A 16,268-nucleotide genomic window follows, 5' to 3' on the forward strand; every position below is an offset into this window, starting at 1 on the left:
CCCGTGAAGCCCCAGCACCCATTTCCAGTTCCAACAGTCCTTGCCGACTCTGGTGTTGAAGTCACTCAACAGGAGAAGCTTGTCACTAGGAGGAGTGGCTTCTGCAAGGTGGTCAAGGTCCTCATAGAAACTTTATTTTGCTTCGTCGCTGCTAGTCAGTGTGGGGGCATAAGCGCTGATGATTGTAATGTGGCGAGAGGTGTTGAAGGGGAAGCAGAGCTTGATCAAACACTCACTGATGCAAGTTCATAAGTGAGGAAGCTGGCACAGAAGTGACGTCTTAATGGCAAGTCCCACTCTGTGGATTCTGTCTTTGTTTTCTGGCCTGCCTTTCCAGAAGAAGGTGTAACCTCCTTTCGGTTCACAAATGGATTCTTTCTCTGCAAGTTTGGTCTCATTCAGGGCTATGTCAATGTTATAGTGTGCCAGTTCTCTTGCTATGAGGGCCATTCTTCTTTCAGGCCTCATAGTGTTGTCCCTGTCCAAGAGGGTGTGAATGTTCCATGCTCCCAATATCACCTTTCTTTTCACTGTTTTTCAGCTGCTGTGAGGCTAAAACTGCCAGCTGCAGCATGCTGGCCAGTTTGGTTGGGACAAGCAATTTTTGGGGCACCTTTTCTAGTCCCCATCCTCATGTGAGGGTGAGCAGTGCTGTTCCTAAAAAGGCCTGTTCAGTTGCCTGGGATGTTGCCGAACTCCTCTGTTGTCCCAGGGTCAGAGTAGAGTTATCAAAGTCCACAGGCCACCTACATGCAGGTTTGGAACTATGACTCCCAGTGGTCACCTCCACCTGTCGCTTCACCCTTCCCCCATCGCCGCAGGACTTTGAAGTAAACAGAGGATGTAGAAGGATAGCATAGACTAATAAAGTGGACTGATTTGAGAGATGAGAATGTTCAAAGAACCCGTGCAGGAGTGTTTAAAGTGGAAAAGCCATAGCACAGGGGCCGTTCCACTCTCCCAGCCTCAGAAGCCTGGTTCCAGTGGTACAAGGAGTCATCATGGCTGGAGACTCCCTAGGCTGCGGTGGAGGGCCGTGTCATCTTTGGTGCCTTGTCATGCCCTTCACCCTCCACAGAGCAGTGCAGAACCACCTTCCTGGCCATTGGATCTTTCTGTTGATCTCATCCGCCCAGTCCACTGGAACTGACTTCACATGCTGGGATAGGCAAGTCCCTATCTCACCCTATCTCAGCTCTGAGCGGGAGAGTATCTGTATCAGTGTCTACTAACTCATAGGCTGTGTCTACACTAACTCCCTCCTTCAAAGAGAGCATGGAAAGTAGGGTGTTGGGAGATTATTAATGAAGTTCTATGCAGCACTCCATTAAGCTAATTCTCCCCTGCGGCAACTTTGAAGTGTTAAACTTCAAAGTGTTGGCTCACGTGTAGCTGCGGCTCACCCGCTGGTACTTCAAAGTGCCTGGGCAACTTCAAAGTCCATTTACTCCTCAAAATTTTGAGGAACAAAGGGACTTTGAAGTACCATGGGCACTTCAAAGTACCGGTGGGTGAGCCGCGGCTAGACGTGAGCCGACACTTTGAAGTTTAACACTTCCAAGTTGCCGTGGGGGGCGGGGAGGGAATTTGCTTAATGAAGTGCTGCATATGCAGCGCAGAACTTCATTAATAATCTCCTGACACCCTACTTACCATGCTCCCTTTGAAGTAGGGAGCTAGTGTAGACACAGCCTATGAGTTGGTAGATACTGATACAGATACTCTCCCTCTCAGAGTTGTCTTCTTTTGTGAAAGTTCAAACATGGTAACCCTAGGTGTACTCTATGATTAGATTCCATCAAGCCAGTAACATAGGTGAATCATTATACCAGTCTTACTATCAAATCGCAGGCAGTCCATGTGGACTCTCCAGTCTGTGATGCTGAACTGACAAGCTGAACTTTGTGATAAAACAAAAAAGCAGCCATGCAGCATGTTGAAGATGCTTTTGTGACTTTTTATTTAATTTTGTTGTTTGTTTGTATCTCTGTGTTATATAATCATCATGCCAATTCACTTTCAGCAACATTTCCAGTACAACACTATCTCCAGATCTGAAGAAGTGGGTCTGTCCCACAAAAGCTCAACACCTAACCAATTACTTTGTTAGTCTTCAAAGTGCTACATGACTGCTTTTTTGTTTTGTTAAGATTCAGACTTACACAGCTACCTCTTTGTGATAAAAGGTCACTTAAATGAAAATCACACAAAATGAGGTTGATCCCAGTCCCAAGAGCCCAGTCTCTTACTCCAGATCACAGAATCAGATTAGACTTGAAAGACACCTCAGGAGGTCATTTAGCCCAGCTTCCTACTCAAAGCAGGACCATCCCTAACTAAACCATTCCAGCCAGCGCTTGTAAAGCTGTCCTTAAAAACCTCTAAGGATGGGGATTTCACCACCTCCATAGGCAACATTCTTGTGCTTCTCTACACTCCTAGTGAAATAATTTTGTCCTAATATCTGACCTAGACCTCCCCCCCTGCAACTTGAAATCACTGCTCCTTGTTCTGTCATCTGCCACCACTGAGAAGAGCCTCTCTTCAACTTTTTTGATTGCCACCTTCAGGTCGTTAAAGGCTGATGTCAAATCCCCACCTCCCCAAACAACACACACACACATTCTTCTCTTCTGCAGACAAAGTCCCCTCAGGATCTCCTATCCCCTAATCATTTTTGTTGCTCTCTGCTAGACTTCCTCTAATTTGTCCACATATTTTCTATACTGGGAACCTGACACTGGACACAGAGCTCCACGTCTGGCTTCACCAGTACTCTTTGAGTGGAATAATCACTTTCCTCGATCTGCTGGCAGCACTCCTGCTAATGCGTCCAATATGTTGTTCTCCTTCTTAGAAACAAGGGCACACTGTTGACTCATACCCAGCTTCTCACTCACTATAAATCTCTGGTCTTTTTACCAGAACTTCCCCTAAGCCAGTCAGTGCCCAGCAATGATCTTGTCCATTCATGTGCGGATTTTACTACCCAAGTGCAGATTTTTCCATCCATGCAAGCAATAATATTTTATGAGCACTGAGACATATGAATGTGCACCAACAGTAGAAACAAAAAACCTACCTGGGAATGCTAATCAGCAGAGAGGCATTTGAATTACTCCTGATCAGCCACACAAGCACATCAGCATACTGGCAGGACTGTTCCCCAGCCTGTAGCAGTACATGGGATTCTTCCATCCTAAGTGCAGGACTCTGCACTAGTCATTACTGAACTTCATCAGATTTGTTTGGTCCAGTCCTCCAATTTGTCTTGGTCACTTTGGTCCCTATCCCTTCCCTCCAGCTTATCTACCTCTCTGCCCAGCTTAGTGTCATGAAGATGTTGAGCAAAACCAGTACTGAGACCCGTCGTGGGGCACTCCACTTGGTACCATCTTACTGGCAAGAATACTTTGGGAGACCATATCAAAAGCTTTGCTAAGGTCAAAGTATATCATATCCACTGTTTTCCCCGTATTTGCAGAGCCAGTTATCTCTTCATAGAAGGCAATTAGGTTGGTCAGGCATGACTTGCTATTGGTGAATCCATATTGACTGTTCTGATCATCTTCCTCTCCTCCAAGAGTTTCAAAATGAATTCCTTGAGGAGCTGCTCTGTGACTTTCATTTTTATTTATATAATGCACCTGCTATTTCAAAATTATTTCAAAACAGCATGTGTGTAGTGTAGACAACATGTTAGTTATTTTCAAATAACTGCTGTTATTTTGAATTAACTGTGTAGTGCAGACATAGCCTCTCAAGGCTAACCAGAGTAACTCATGCATCTGATGAAGTGGGTCTTTGCCCACAAAAGCTTATGCTCCAAAATATCTTAGTCTATAAGGTGCCACAGGACTTCTTGTTGTGTCAGGATAACTCTGAGGATCTCAGTCTTTGTCAATTATTCTGTCTTGTTAGAATCCAGACAGTCCAGAGTTGAAGGATCTCTCTTTGAACTCATGCATATAGCTTCATGGAAAATAAGATGAAAATGACATTACCCATGCGGAATTTTCCTTTGATGTCAGAGAGCAAGGAATGCATTTTGAGTCTTTGACCTCCAATCATTGTACACAATGATCACTTGCTTTGAAATTAGCACTTTCCTGCTAAAGTTCTTCATTTGCATTTCACAAGGCTTCTTGCTTAATAGTTTGTTTAGTTACAGGAGTATATACAATGTGCATGTTTGCTATTGCATCATAACAGGCTGCAGGTAAGTGAAACAATACACTAAGCATCGCATTTGTTTTCATGAAGCTTAAAGCCAAAATATATCGTTATACATTAATCACTTTGATCTTTACTAATATGCAACTTAATTGATCCGGGGCTTCATCATGAGCTGGCACTTAATCTGCCAGCATCAAACATAGGCGTTAAATGATTTATTTGCACAGACCTTCACTGCAGGGCATGTGGAAGAGATCCTCACACCTGAGGCATTCTTATTTGGTGACAAATCTGAGAAACTTTCCCAGAATGAGGTGACAATCAGAGGAAGTTTTGGAAGAAATTTGATAAATTAAATAGTGATAAGTCCACAGAATCTGACTGTATTCACTCAAGAACTCACATGTGAAATTTCAGATCTACTATTTGTAGTATGCAATCTTAAGTTACTTAAATCCACTCCTGTAGCTGATGACTGGAGGAGAGCTAATGAAATGCCAATTTTTAAAAAAGGCTTGACACAAACCTGGCAATTACAGGCCTGTAAGCCTAACTTCAGCAGTGGGCAAATAGGTTGAAACTATATACAGAAAAGAATTTTCAGGTATATCGATAAGCACGATATGTTGGAAAAGAGTCAACACAGCTTTTGTAGAGGGAAATCATGGCACCCCTGTGTCCATCAGAATAATGAGGGGATGATGACTTGTCCTTGTTCTTTATCAACCTCACTTTTGTTATGATTTTTTCCTATCAGTGAAGAATTATTTAGATAAACTAGTCATGTTTAAGATTGGTTTCCATACAATTTTTGAGGTTCTACTATATTTTGTCATTTATAAGCTCAATTTGTTTTATTCTGATTCAAGCACGCAAATCCCATTAGCTCATGCTGGACTTGTGTGTACTAGGTTGTGCACAAAATTTGGCCCTGTTAAATACTCCATTTAGGTTTTTCAAAATTGGGTGTAGAAATGCTTACTACATCTTAGGTGTAAGATAGCTGTCTGCCTGCCTTAATTCAGAAAGATAAATTCTACATAACATTTCTTGCTGGTTTTCAAACTGAGAGGAGTCTGAAAAGTTACAGTTGCAGCAGCAACACAATTAAAAATATTATCCACTTCAGATCTACTTAAAGTTGTCATATTCAGTAAACAGAGTAGAAAAAGAACAGCTAAGAAATGTAAACGGTTCTGCAGTAAATTTATAGTAGTCCAAACAGCTACTTGGATGAGGCCAGGTCAGAAGTGTGCGGTTTCCATTTAACAGAGTCATCTAGACTTAACAGGAGATATTATATGCATATTGGATCCTTCAAAGAAGGCTTAAACACAGTTGGCAGGCATTTTAAACAAATAGAAGATTGTCAGTTAATCCTTATAACTGCATGCAAGATATTTATTGTAAACTAGGGATCACTCTCGTCATATTGTTTATACTTTTTTGATATTAGTGTTTTAAGAGCAGTAACACTGAAACCTATACTGTACAGTATGTGTATTACTTATCTGAATAAACATCAGTGTCAATTTTTTGACAAGGAAATATTCCACCTCTTCAGTTCCATTCTCAATAGTGGGTGGTCAGGCAAGCAGCTTGATGGCATTAATACATTGGAAATTAAGCTGTGGCAAAAACAGGGTGAGCCAAATTCGGCCTTTCTCTACGTAAAGCTGCAGTAACGATGAAATGGAGTTACTCTGGATTTACTCCAGTGGTATGAGAGCAGAATATAATCAAGGGCTTCACATCAGTAGATGAAGATACTGTTATTTACTTTCTCACTTTCTGATAATCCACATCACATGATATTTCTGAAAGACACCTTCGTCACTGGGGCAAGGAACACAGAATGTGTGTGTGTTTGTGGCTCTATAAACCCTCCTTCCCTGATCTGCATGAAGGAGTTGTGTTTAGCTGTCACTGGAGCTTTGGAGCTGCAGAAGAGGCCATAGAAAAAGTGTTTCACAGTCAGGGCTTCGTGGTCTGGATTCTCAGCTTCTGAGAATGCTGACAGAGTTGGGTTTGGTTTGGGTTTTAAATGGATGCTAAGAACGTCTTGGTGTGTGCCTGGGCTTTGAAGTATAAACAGAGGGAGTTTTTCTCTAGTCCCCAGAGTTAAACTGTCTAAGGAGGATTTCACAATTTTGTCTTCCTTTAAGCACTGACCAGGATCCATCCACTAGAATCAGTGGAGGATATCTACAGGATCACTTTACTGCAGTTGCAAGAGCTCAGCAGACTTTGGTACCTCCTGTCTCTTTCTTTGATGACCTATAATAACCACAGCCAAGCTTTAAAATGCTTGATAGTTTGAAGGATTTTCTAGTCACATAAACTTCACCTTGCATTATCCACATGAGTGAAAAGTACGTGCTTTGAATTGTTTCCACATGAATTCCCTCCACAACCAGGTGATTACGTGCCTCAATTACCGAGTAGTTGCCTTTTCATGCTTTGTTAACAAATATTTATACTTAGTAAATACCACCTCAAACTTGGCCCTGGTTCTGCAGTGGCACTAGTTTAGTGGGAAAGCTAAAGCCCAGCAGTACCTGAACTCCTTTCTTCCCTCCAAATCCAAAGTAAATAGAATATCTTTGAAAGATTGTTTGCAAGATTAGGCTACTCTATCAGAGGGATCTATTTTGCCTTTCTAGCCTCCTCATAAACATTTTCATTTAAACTTTCAAGGATAAGTTTCTATTTTCATGAGGACCAGCTCCACATACCACCACACATTTCTTTTTATGTTTAAGTGTTGTATGTATGCACTGTACCTTAAACCATTAAAATACAAACCATTAAGATAGAAGTCATTAATTGTTAATGGGGCTGTAGAGGATGCTGTTTCCTAAGGACCTGGACAGTCTAGAATTCTCTACACATATGATCAACTAGCCAAATCTCTGCTAATAACATTGCCATGGGCCGATCAACTGAATGGGTGCGTGCTCCTATCAGGAGAGTGAAAGCTGGATGAGCTCTTGCATACATGCAGAGACTTACAAAACAGTGCACTTTGGCCATGTCTACACGAGCAATGAACTTTGAAGTTAAATGCGGAGCCTCTACACACGTTATACATTACCTTGAAATAGCGGTCAAAGTAGGGGGGGCCAACTTAGAAGTCTTTATTCCATTCCTGGGATGGGACTAGCACCCTATTTTGAAGTTACATACTGGTTCAGTTACACTTCAAAATAGGAAGTGTGTAGACACTCCGCATCGTGTTACTTTGAAGTAGTGGGCCCACAGGAGCCTGGAGATGCTCCAGCCAGCCCAGACGGGGCCGTATGGTCACTGCCAGCCACACGTAAAGATGTAGCTACCCAGCAACCCCAGGCAGAAAACTGAGAGCGTGCTACAAGCAGCGGCAGCATAAGCTCCCTGCACTACAATGGCTCCCTAAAGACACCATGCCGACAGTCACCCCCAGCCAGACATGTTGACCAGCCAGGAGCCCCATGCCCCCCCAGAGCCCAACAATGAGCCCAACCAAGGGACCCAGCACACCCCGCATCCACCCTCATGGCTCTCGCCAACCCTGAGGCCTCTGTATGCCCCCAAAACCCCTACCTTCCCATTATCCTGGACCCAACTCAGCCCTGATGGGGTCCCTGCACCCAGGGTTGTAGGGGGTCCACAGCCACCACAGCTCCCAGTGCTCTACCCTGGTGGACGAATAAGTCCTCACCCACCCCGGCTCCCTCCTCCAAGTTGATTCCCTCCCCCAGTGTCCTCACCTCATATTTTTGTGTATAGTTCCCCCCTTGGACATAGTTGTAGGATCATATGGATTGCGGGTTTATAAGCATGCAAGTTCTATTTACAATTGCCAAGTTCAAGTTCCACCCCTACTTCCACATCCTTATTGTGTGGTGGGGGGTGGTGAGAGGTGGGGGAGAGGGGGTTGGGAGTTGGCTGGGGGAGGATCATGGCAGGCCCTGGGTGAAGGCTTCCTGCAGGGCCTCCCTGACACATTCTGTGTGCCTGGGGTCACATGGCTCTGTCAGGGCCTCCCTGACTCAATCTCTGCACACCTGGCAGCATGGGGCTGTGGGTGGCTGCTCATATCTTGCAGCAGGCTCGGCAGCCCAGCCCTGGGCAAAGGGCTCCCCTTTACTCTCCACAATATTTTGGAGAGCATAGCAGGCTGTGACCACTGCAGGCACATTCAGGAGGCTAACCTCCAGCCTCACAAAGAGGCATCTAAATCGCCCCTTCAGCCACCCAAATGCCTGCTCAACAGTGTTCAGGTGTGTATTGAACATATCTTGAGATGAGTTGGTGCATCCTGTATAGGGCCTCATGAGCCATGGGTGCAGGGGATATGTTGCATCGGCCACAATGCAGGGGGTCACAGTGATGTCTTTTAACGGGAGCTCCTGTGAGGGGAGGTAGGTGCCCTTCTGCATTCAGTGGCCAAGCCACGAGTTCCAAAACACCCAGGTATCATGGACTCTGCCCGACCATCCCACACACATCCATGAACTGGCCCCTGGCATCAACAAGGGCCTGGAGGACCACAGAGTGGTACCCCTTTCTGTTTATAAAGGCACTGTTGCTGTGTTCTGGGGCCCAGATGGTGATGTGTGTGCCATCCAGAATGCCAAAACAGTGGGGGAAGCCCAGGTCCACGAAGCCGGTGAGAGCGATGTCCAGGTCCCTCAACAGTGACCACCTGGTGGAGGAGAAGGGCGTTGACTGCCTGGACAGCGTATATGGGGTACAAGACAAATGCATCCATGAGTGTGTAGCTGGGTGGTACCTGTCCCCACGTAAAGCCCCTCCTCCCTGGCCCCGTGCAGGGCCACCCCTTGCCAGTTGCCCCCTCCATAGTGGGTGCATGGCCCCAGCCTAGCTTACCTCTATCAGAACTGTTCAGACGTTGGCCTTGCCCACCTCAAAATGATGTCTGACAGAGTGGTGGCTGGCTGGGGTGGCCAGCTTCCACAGGGCAATGGCTACCCTCTTGTGCAAAGAGAGTATAGGTCGCATACTGGTGTCCCAGTGCTGGAGGGCTGGAGCAAGCCAGTGGCAGAGCTCCTCAAATGTCTCCCTGGTCAACCTGAAGTTGTGCAGCCACTGGTCATCACCCCAGTCCCCCAGCACCAGGCAGTCCCACCAGCTGGTGCTAGTGGGAAAGCCCTGGCATCACCCAGTCACCGGGGTCGGGCACAGTCACTGCCCTGGCAGAGGGCCTGCAGGAGGGGGCCTAGGCAGCTGGCCCTGTGGTGCTGCTGGAGGACAGCCATCAGCAGCACTGTCAGCAGGCTGGCCATGGCCTGGAAGAAATCCCCCTTGGGAAGCTGCTGAGGATCCACAAGGGTCTCTGCAGTGGCTCGGCTCTGTGCTGAGGGTGTGCTGTGCTGTGTACAGCCTGGCAGCCCTGAGCACATGCAGTGTGAGTGTGTTGGGAGGGGGCCTTTAAAGAAGTGGCTGGCTGCAGGCCCTGGAAGGGCTTGTCAGCCAAGTGATCTCCGTCCGCAGCATTTCCTGGCCTCTTATTTTGAAATAGGGGCCATGGGTGTGTAGATGCTTCCTTTCAAAGTGCTGGGCCGCTACTTCAGAATAGCAGATGGTGAATTCAATCTACTTTGTGTGTGGAAGGGCATTTTCCAAGTTTATTACTTTGAAGTTGAATTTCAAAATAAGCTCCTTCAAAATTATGGTGTTGTGTAGATGTGGCCTTTGTGTAGCTGGACTGAACCCCCAACTTTGAACACCTTGGTTTTGGGGGAGATGCCAACTCTCAACCTTACTTTTTTATTTGGCTCTTGCCATTTCAGTACTTCAAAGCAAAGTCAGGTCACAGAGTCACAGATACTTGGGTGACTGGGTAATCTGGGAACAAGCAAACAATATGCATTTTAATGTGGCTAAACATATATGTGTTCAGGTAGGAACAAGAAGTTTAGGCCATACTAAACCAAATGGTAGACCTCCATCATGGGAAGCAGTGACTCTGCAAAACATTTGGAGACCATTGTGGGTAATCAGTTTCAGTAGGACAGTGTGACCAAATTAGCTGATGTGACCATGAGATCTGCATAAGCAGGGAAATCGCTACTAAGAATAGAGTGGTCATTAGAGCTGTGTCTACACTTGTGTTCCTCTTTTGAAAGAGGCATGCAGATGAAGGAAATTGAAAATGCAGATGAAGCACTGATTTACATATCTGGTGCCTCATTTGCATAATCTCTTTTCAAAAAGAGCTTCTTTTGAAAGAAAAGAAGAAAGACTGGGACTTTTCAGTTTGGAAAAGAGGCGATTGAGGGGCGATATGATAGAGGTATATAAAATCATGAATGGTGTGGAGAAAGTGAATATAGAAAAATTATTTACCTTTTCCCATAATACAAGAACTAGGGGACACCAAATGAAATTGATGGGTAGTAGGTTCAAAACTAATAAAAGGAAATTTTTCTTCACACAGCGCACAGTCAACCTGTGGAACTCCTTGCCCGAGGAGGCTGTGAAGGCCAGGACTCTATTAGGGTTTAAAAAAGAGCTTGATAAATTTTTGCAGGTTAGGTCCATAAATGGCTATTAGCCAGGGATAAAGTATGGTGCCCTAGCCTTCAGAACAAGGGCAGGAGATGGATGGCAGGAGATAAATCACTTGATCATTGTCTTCTGTTCTCCTTCTCTGGGGCACCTGGCATTGGCCACCGTCGGCAGATGGGATGCTGGGCTGGATGGACCTTTGATCTGACCCAGTATGGCCATTCTTATGTTCTTATGTTCTTAAAGAAAGAAAGAAGTGTAGATGGGGCTTTTTTGAAAGTTAAGCTCCATCTTCAAAAGAACCTTCTTGCCATTTTGTTTCAGGCAAACGAATGCAAAAGTAGCCACAGCTTAGATCTCTGTATTTGCATTGCTGCAATGGCCACTGGAATACCTGGTTCAATTCTGGTGTCAACCATTCAAAAAGGATGTAGATAAATTATTAGGGTTTTAAAGAAAAGTCATGAGAAGGATTAGAAAACGTCTTAGAATGACAGGCGCAAGGAGCTTAATCTATTTAGTTTAGTAAAGAGAAGGTGAAGGGGAGACTTGATTGCAGTCTGTAAGTAATTCCATGGAGAGCAACAAGCTCTTCAATTTAGCAGTGAAAGATATCTAGCCAGGATCCACTGGCTGGAAGTTGAAGCTAGACACATTCAGCATACATTTTTAACTAAGGATGGGGATGGATTTTCCATCACTCAATGTTCAAATCAAGAGTAGATTTTTTTATAAAAGATCTGCCCTAGGAATTATTTTGGCATGAGTTCTGTCGGCTGTACTATACAGGTCAGACTATATGGTCACAGTAATCACTGGTGGCCTTAGAATCTATGAAATCTCCTGTGTCAGACAAAACTCATTCTGGCACTTGAACATTTTTTTTTTCTATAACTGTAGCAGAGAGAAATCTACTGCAGCAGTAATTGTATCTCCTTTTGTGTGCACAGTATCAAATGTATTGTTAACACTCAATAAATCATAGAATAATAATATGCATTTTATGCAGGAAGGAAAGACATTCTTATGGTTAAAACACAGAATGAGAAGCTGGGAAACCTGATTCCTGTTTCAAGCGCTACCACTGACTGACCTACGTGAACATGACGAAATCATCTAACTTCTCTCTGCCTCCTATTTGTCAAAAGCACATAATAATATTTTCCTGTATCATGGGAACTTTACATAGATTAGTTAATGTTTGTAAAGTGCTTTTAGAACTTCAAATGGAATGTGCCACCAATACAGAAACTATTTATTATGACTATTATTTATACTATTCTTTATAAACCAACTCCATCCAATAGGCTTCCCATTGGAAAAAGAGTTTCAAAAAACCAGGCATGCAAATAACATGATAATATTGGGTTTTTACAACCTCATTAAGACTCCTTTGCATTTTTATTGTATAGCACTGCATAACTCTCATTCCTTGAGATATTATAATAAATGAAACTATTAACAGTATACGTTTGTGTTTAGATCATTCGAAGACCCTGGCCTGCTGGTAAACCTTTTTCAGTTTACATAAGGGCTGTGTGTTCTTATTTGTTTTTAACTTTTTTGCCTATATCCTTTTTTTTCTAATAAAGCTAGGCCCTTGACTTTTTCATCTTGGCAGTATATTTTATACCTATCAAAGCAGATCACTAGAGTGAGTGAGTGAGTGAGCTGCAGACCGGAGAATGTTCTACAAGGTAGGAATGACGAACCATTTCATCTCCAGAAATAATGAAAAAAAATCACCTTTGTCAAGGGCTCAAGTGCAGGCTTGTTTGTGTGACATTTGTCCTTGAATTTGCCCCCAAAGTTTTTCATCGACATAAATACTAACCATACAAGTAGTATATTTACTGTATAAAAAATAGATTTATTTCTTCTATCACACTGTGAGGAAGAAGCTAATCCACATACCAGCAGGGAAATAACCCCAAATAGCCAAACATCCTTGTGCTCAACTCCCAGAAGAAGATTTTCAACTAAATCAATCAGTTGTATCCATCCCTCTTCCCCTGGAGTATATTCCACAATATTTTGCCCAATGCTGTTTTAAGGAGTTTTAACTATGGGTCAATCACCACCTTCCTTGCATCATTCCATAGATCTTGCTATCTTTCTGCAGACTACCCACCTTAATTTAGAATAGAATAGAATAGTACCAGAATAGAATAGAATAGAACTGGAAGGGACCTTGAGAGATCAAGTCCAGTTCCCTGAACTCACAGCAGGGTCTAGCACCAGGTAGGCATCATGCACCATTTCATTATTACTAGTTGCACCCCTTAAGACCACCCTAAATCACTAAGGCAAAAGCAAAGCTAGTAAAACAACTACAAAATTTGCCTCAAGTTCAGAGGAAAAGACAAGTGCAAGCAGATGATGATCATGTACAGACTGAACCTCTCTAATCCAGACTCTCGCATCCGGCAACATCTGTAATTTGGCATGATTTTAGTTTGCTGGCCAATCTCTTATCAAGGGTGTGGCCAAGCTTCCCGTAGCCCCATAAAGTGTTTTTTACAGCCGCCAGTCCTGGCTCTCTGTATTCTGGGCTGTTACTTAGCTATAATTTATCCCTGGATGTCTTCTAAGAGTCCAGTAAGCAGTGAAAGGGTTGGTAATGCTGCTACACAATACTGACCTCCTTTGGTCTGGGAAATTGTCTCATTTGGAATTGGTCAGGTCCTGAGGATGCCAGACGAGAGGGGTTCAACCTGTAGAAGAAACAGTGTTTTTAGAAGCTCATTACCTGGCTATCAAGAGAAGCCCCACTGTTTGCCCCACTTCCATGTAATCTGTACTTCTAGGATGGGTGAGCCCTGGCCAGGAACCTTCCTGCCTGAGGGCATGCCTTCCTTCCCATGTGGCTTCTCCATAGCTGCAGCCAGTGATGGCATCTGATCTGCCACTCTATTCATATAAAAAGGGAGAGGGTGCTCTTTGAACCTTTCCTGCTGAAGGCCTACAGATTTTTGTTTCATTCCTCTTCCTCCTGGATCCTTCAGACACACTGCAAGGCCCTCTTCCTGTCTCAGGCATTTGGGGCCAGTTGAGAGGTTGGAATTGTTGGAGCCAGGGTGGTAGTGGAATGACATCTGGCTGCTTGATTTTGTTACCAGGATTTTGGTGGCTTTAAGACGGATTCTGACTATTCTTCAATTGCTGGTCTGAGGCGGTATGTTAAAATGTATGACTTGCCTAGAGGTTTGCATAAGTAAGTCTATCAATCTAAAGGAATAAGAAAAAAATACATAAATGCAGCCCTGCCTGCCACTTTCTTTGCTTCTTTGACATTTATGATTCTAATCAGCAGGTATCACATTAAGTGCTTCGTCACATTGACCACCCTGCTTCTGCCATAATCAGGAAGTTGATTCAGGGCACATGCCAGCGTACTTGGCATCATGCACCATTTACCATCTCTGATGTAGAGTGTCCCTCGGGGACCTTCAGCAGAGGCCAAGAGTAAGGCACCGTAGAAGTAGACCACAGTACGGGAATGACTGTTAAGTCTTTTTTCGCTTGAACACTTATTCTACTATGAAAAGCTCCACGTTAAAAAGAAATATTTGTCTGGAGAAAGGGAAAAGCAGATTATGGTTCCTCATCTGTTTTTACAAATGCATACATACACTGGCAAAAACCATCCCGTCAGTTTAAATCAGAACTGACTGAACATTACATCGGTTTAAAATTAACTCATACTGTCATTAGGATTTATTGTAAAGCAGCTGGTTTTTATTCTTATTTTTGAGGAGAGCATATGGATTATGACAGATCCTGTTAAATATCTTTTAGATTGTATCTGGGAAGCTGCATCACTTAACTCTTTCTGTGTTTTACCACTGAATTTCTGTCTGAACCTCCTGCTCGCCTGTTGTCTCCCATTAAGGAACTAGGAGACAAATAACAGAAAACAACTTCATGATACTAAATGGGGAGTGGTTTTTGTGTGTGCACTTCAGAATTTGAATTATTTAAATCTGTGGATTTCTTATTTGCCAATGACAGGGGTCTGCAACTGAAATAGTGAAAAGAGCCATTTTTTTTTCAATTCAGTTACAAAATCAATACTTCAAGAGCTGCAACATATGTGAATACAAGACAGTCCTCAATAAATAATGTCAAACTGTACTTTTTGAAACCCCTATTTTAAGAACAGCGCACACACAATGATTTGCTAGAAAGATAGGTTACCCTCATCTTTAGACTTTAAGATGCCTGACACTGCCTCAGCCCCCATATCCACCCCCTGTCCCGAAGCTTTACCTCCCACCATCCTCAGGTTTAACCCCTCTCAGCTCAAAACCCACCCTCTCACCCTCTCATGCTTAACTCCTCTGAGCCCCAAAACCACCTTCCCATCCCCAGGATTAACTCACCACAGTGCACGCAGCTCCTCCGCAGCTGCTGCTGCTGCCTGTCCGCATGGCTCCCTGCCGCCGCCACCTCCTCCTTCTTGGTGGGCTGCAGAGCTCTGGCAGGGGCATACTCAGCTGCCCTCCTCCCAGCTGTCCTGCTCACTTCGCCCACATATAGCGCAGGCAGCTCCCTGCCCTGCTGGGTCTCTTTTCCAGGACTCCCTGCTGCAGCTGACTACTTAGTGGCTCTGGAGATTGCTTCTGCTTAAAAAAAAAAAACAACCTAAATTCAGTTGGTTTAACAGCAGACAACTGAATTTAGATTTTTTGTTTAAGCGGCAGCAGGCTGTGGAGCCACAACAGGAGTCAACGGCAGCAGCACTAGGAGCCGCAAATGGCTCCTTAAAGAGCCACAGGTCGCCAGCTCCTGACCTAGGACATACCTGATTTTAGTGTTTTTTGTTCTTACCTTTTAAAACTTTAGCCCTGCATTCATTGCTCTTATTGAGAGGTACAGTATGTGTGAGCCGTAGGCCAGGGGTGCACAAAGCAGGGGATGGGCCATTTCAGGGGGAGAGGTGAAATATCATAAGAGGGGGTGCAGCACGATCAGCTGCAGGGACTCCGGCTCAACCATCTCATTAAAAACATTGCAATATGTTACTGTTTTTATGTACGTGTATTGCCATTTACATACTGATTAATAAAATTTTTACATTCTACATATTGTGGCAGGGTGGGACCAGGGGAGGAAAGACAGGAGTAAAAACAGGGCAGAGATGGAGCTGACAATCAAAGTGGGAGCAGCTGAGGAGTACGCTGCCCTAAGTCAATCAGGGCCAGCTGATCCCACTCAGGGCTACCTCTATAAGCCCTTTTCCACGCAAGGCAAGGGAAAGCTGATTAAGGAGAGTTTGGAAGGTGAGAGAGGAGAGGGAAGGAGACTTAGAGGAACACCAGAGACCACAAAAGAGGAGAAGAGCTGCAGCAAATGCGTGTCCGGGCTGCCCAAGTCCAGGGGACCTGAAGCTCAACCAGAGACTGTGGGGAACTGGTCAGCTGGATGGGCCACTCAAAGGAGGGGACTCATTGCCACGGCTACCACTAGTGGTAGCAGGTACCAAGGGGATTGTCTAGGGAAGTGGCGCAGGGAGAAGTACTGCAGGGGCAAGGGCAAAGAAACTCAGCCCTCGCCGGTAGCAGCCATCCAGGATCCCT

General features: G+C 44.5%; 1 long non-coding RNA gene across 1 annotated transcript in view; it reads right to left on the reverse strand.

The window, feature by feature from the left end:
• LOC142008532 (uncharacterized) overlaps nucleotides 1-15,148 on the reverse strand; it is a 30,767-nt gene extending 15,619 nt beyond the window's left edge. The window contains exons 1-2 of the long non-coding RNA XR_012644172.1: nucleotides 15,072-15,148; nucleotides 13,331-13,403 (exon numbers count right to left, since the gene is read on the reverse strand). This is a non-coding gene — a long non-coding RNA (uncharacterized LOC142008532). The remainder of the gene's footprint in view (nucleotides 1-13,330; nucleotides 13,404-15,071) is intronic.
• Between the last annotated feature and the right edge of the window lie 1,120 nt (nucleotides 15,149-16,268).

The sequence above is a fragment of the Carettochelys insculpta genome, chromosome 2, assembly GCF_033958435.1.
Source record: "Carettochelys insculpta isolate YL-2023 chromosome 2, ASM3395843v1, whole genome shotgun sequence".
NCBI classification, from domain to species: domain Eukaryota; kingdom Metazoa; phylum Chordata; order Testudines; family Carettochelyidae; genus Carettochelys; species Carettochelys insculpta.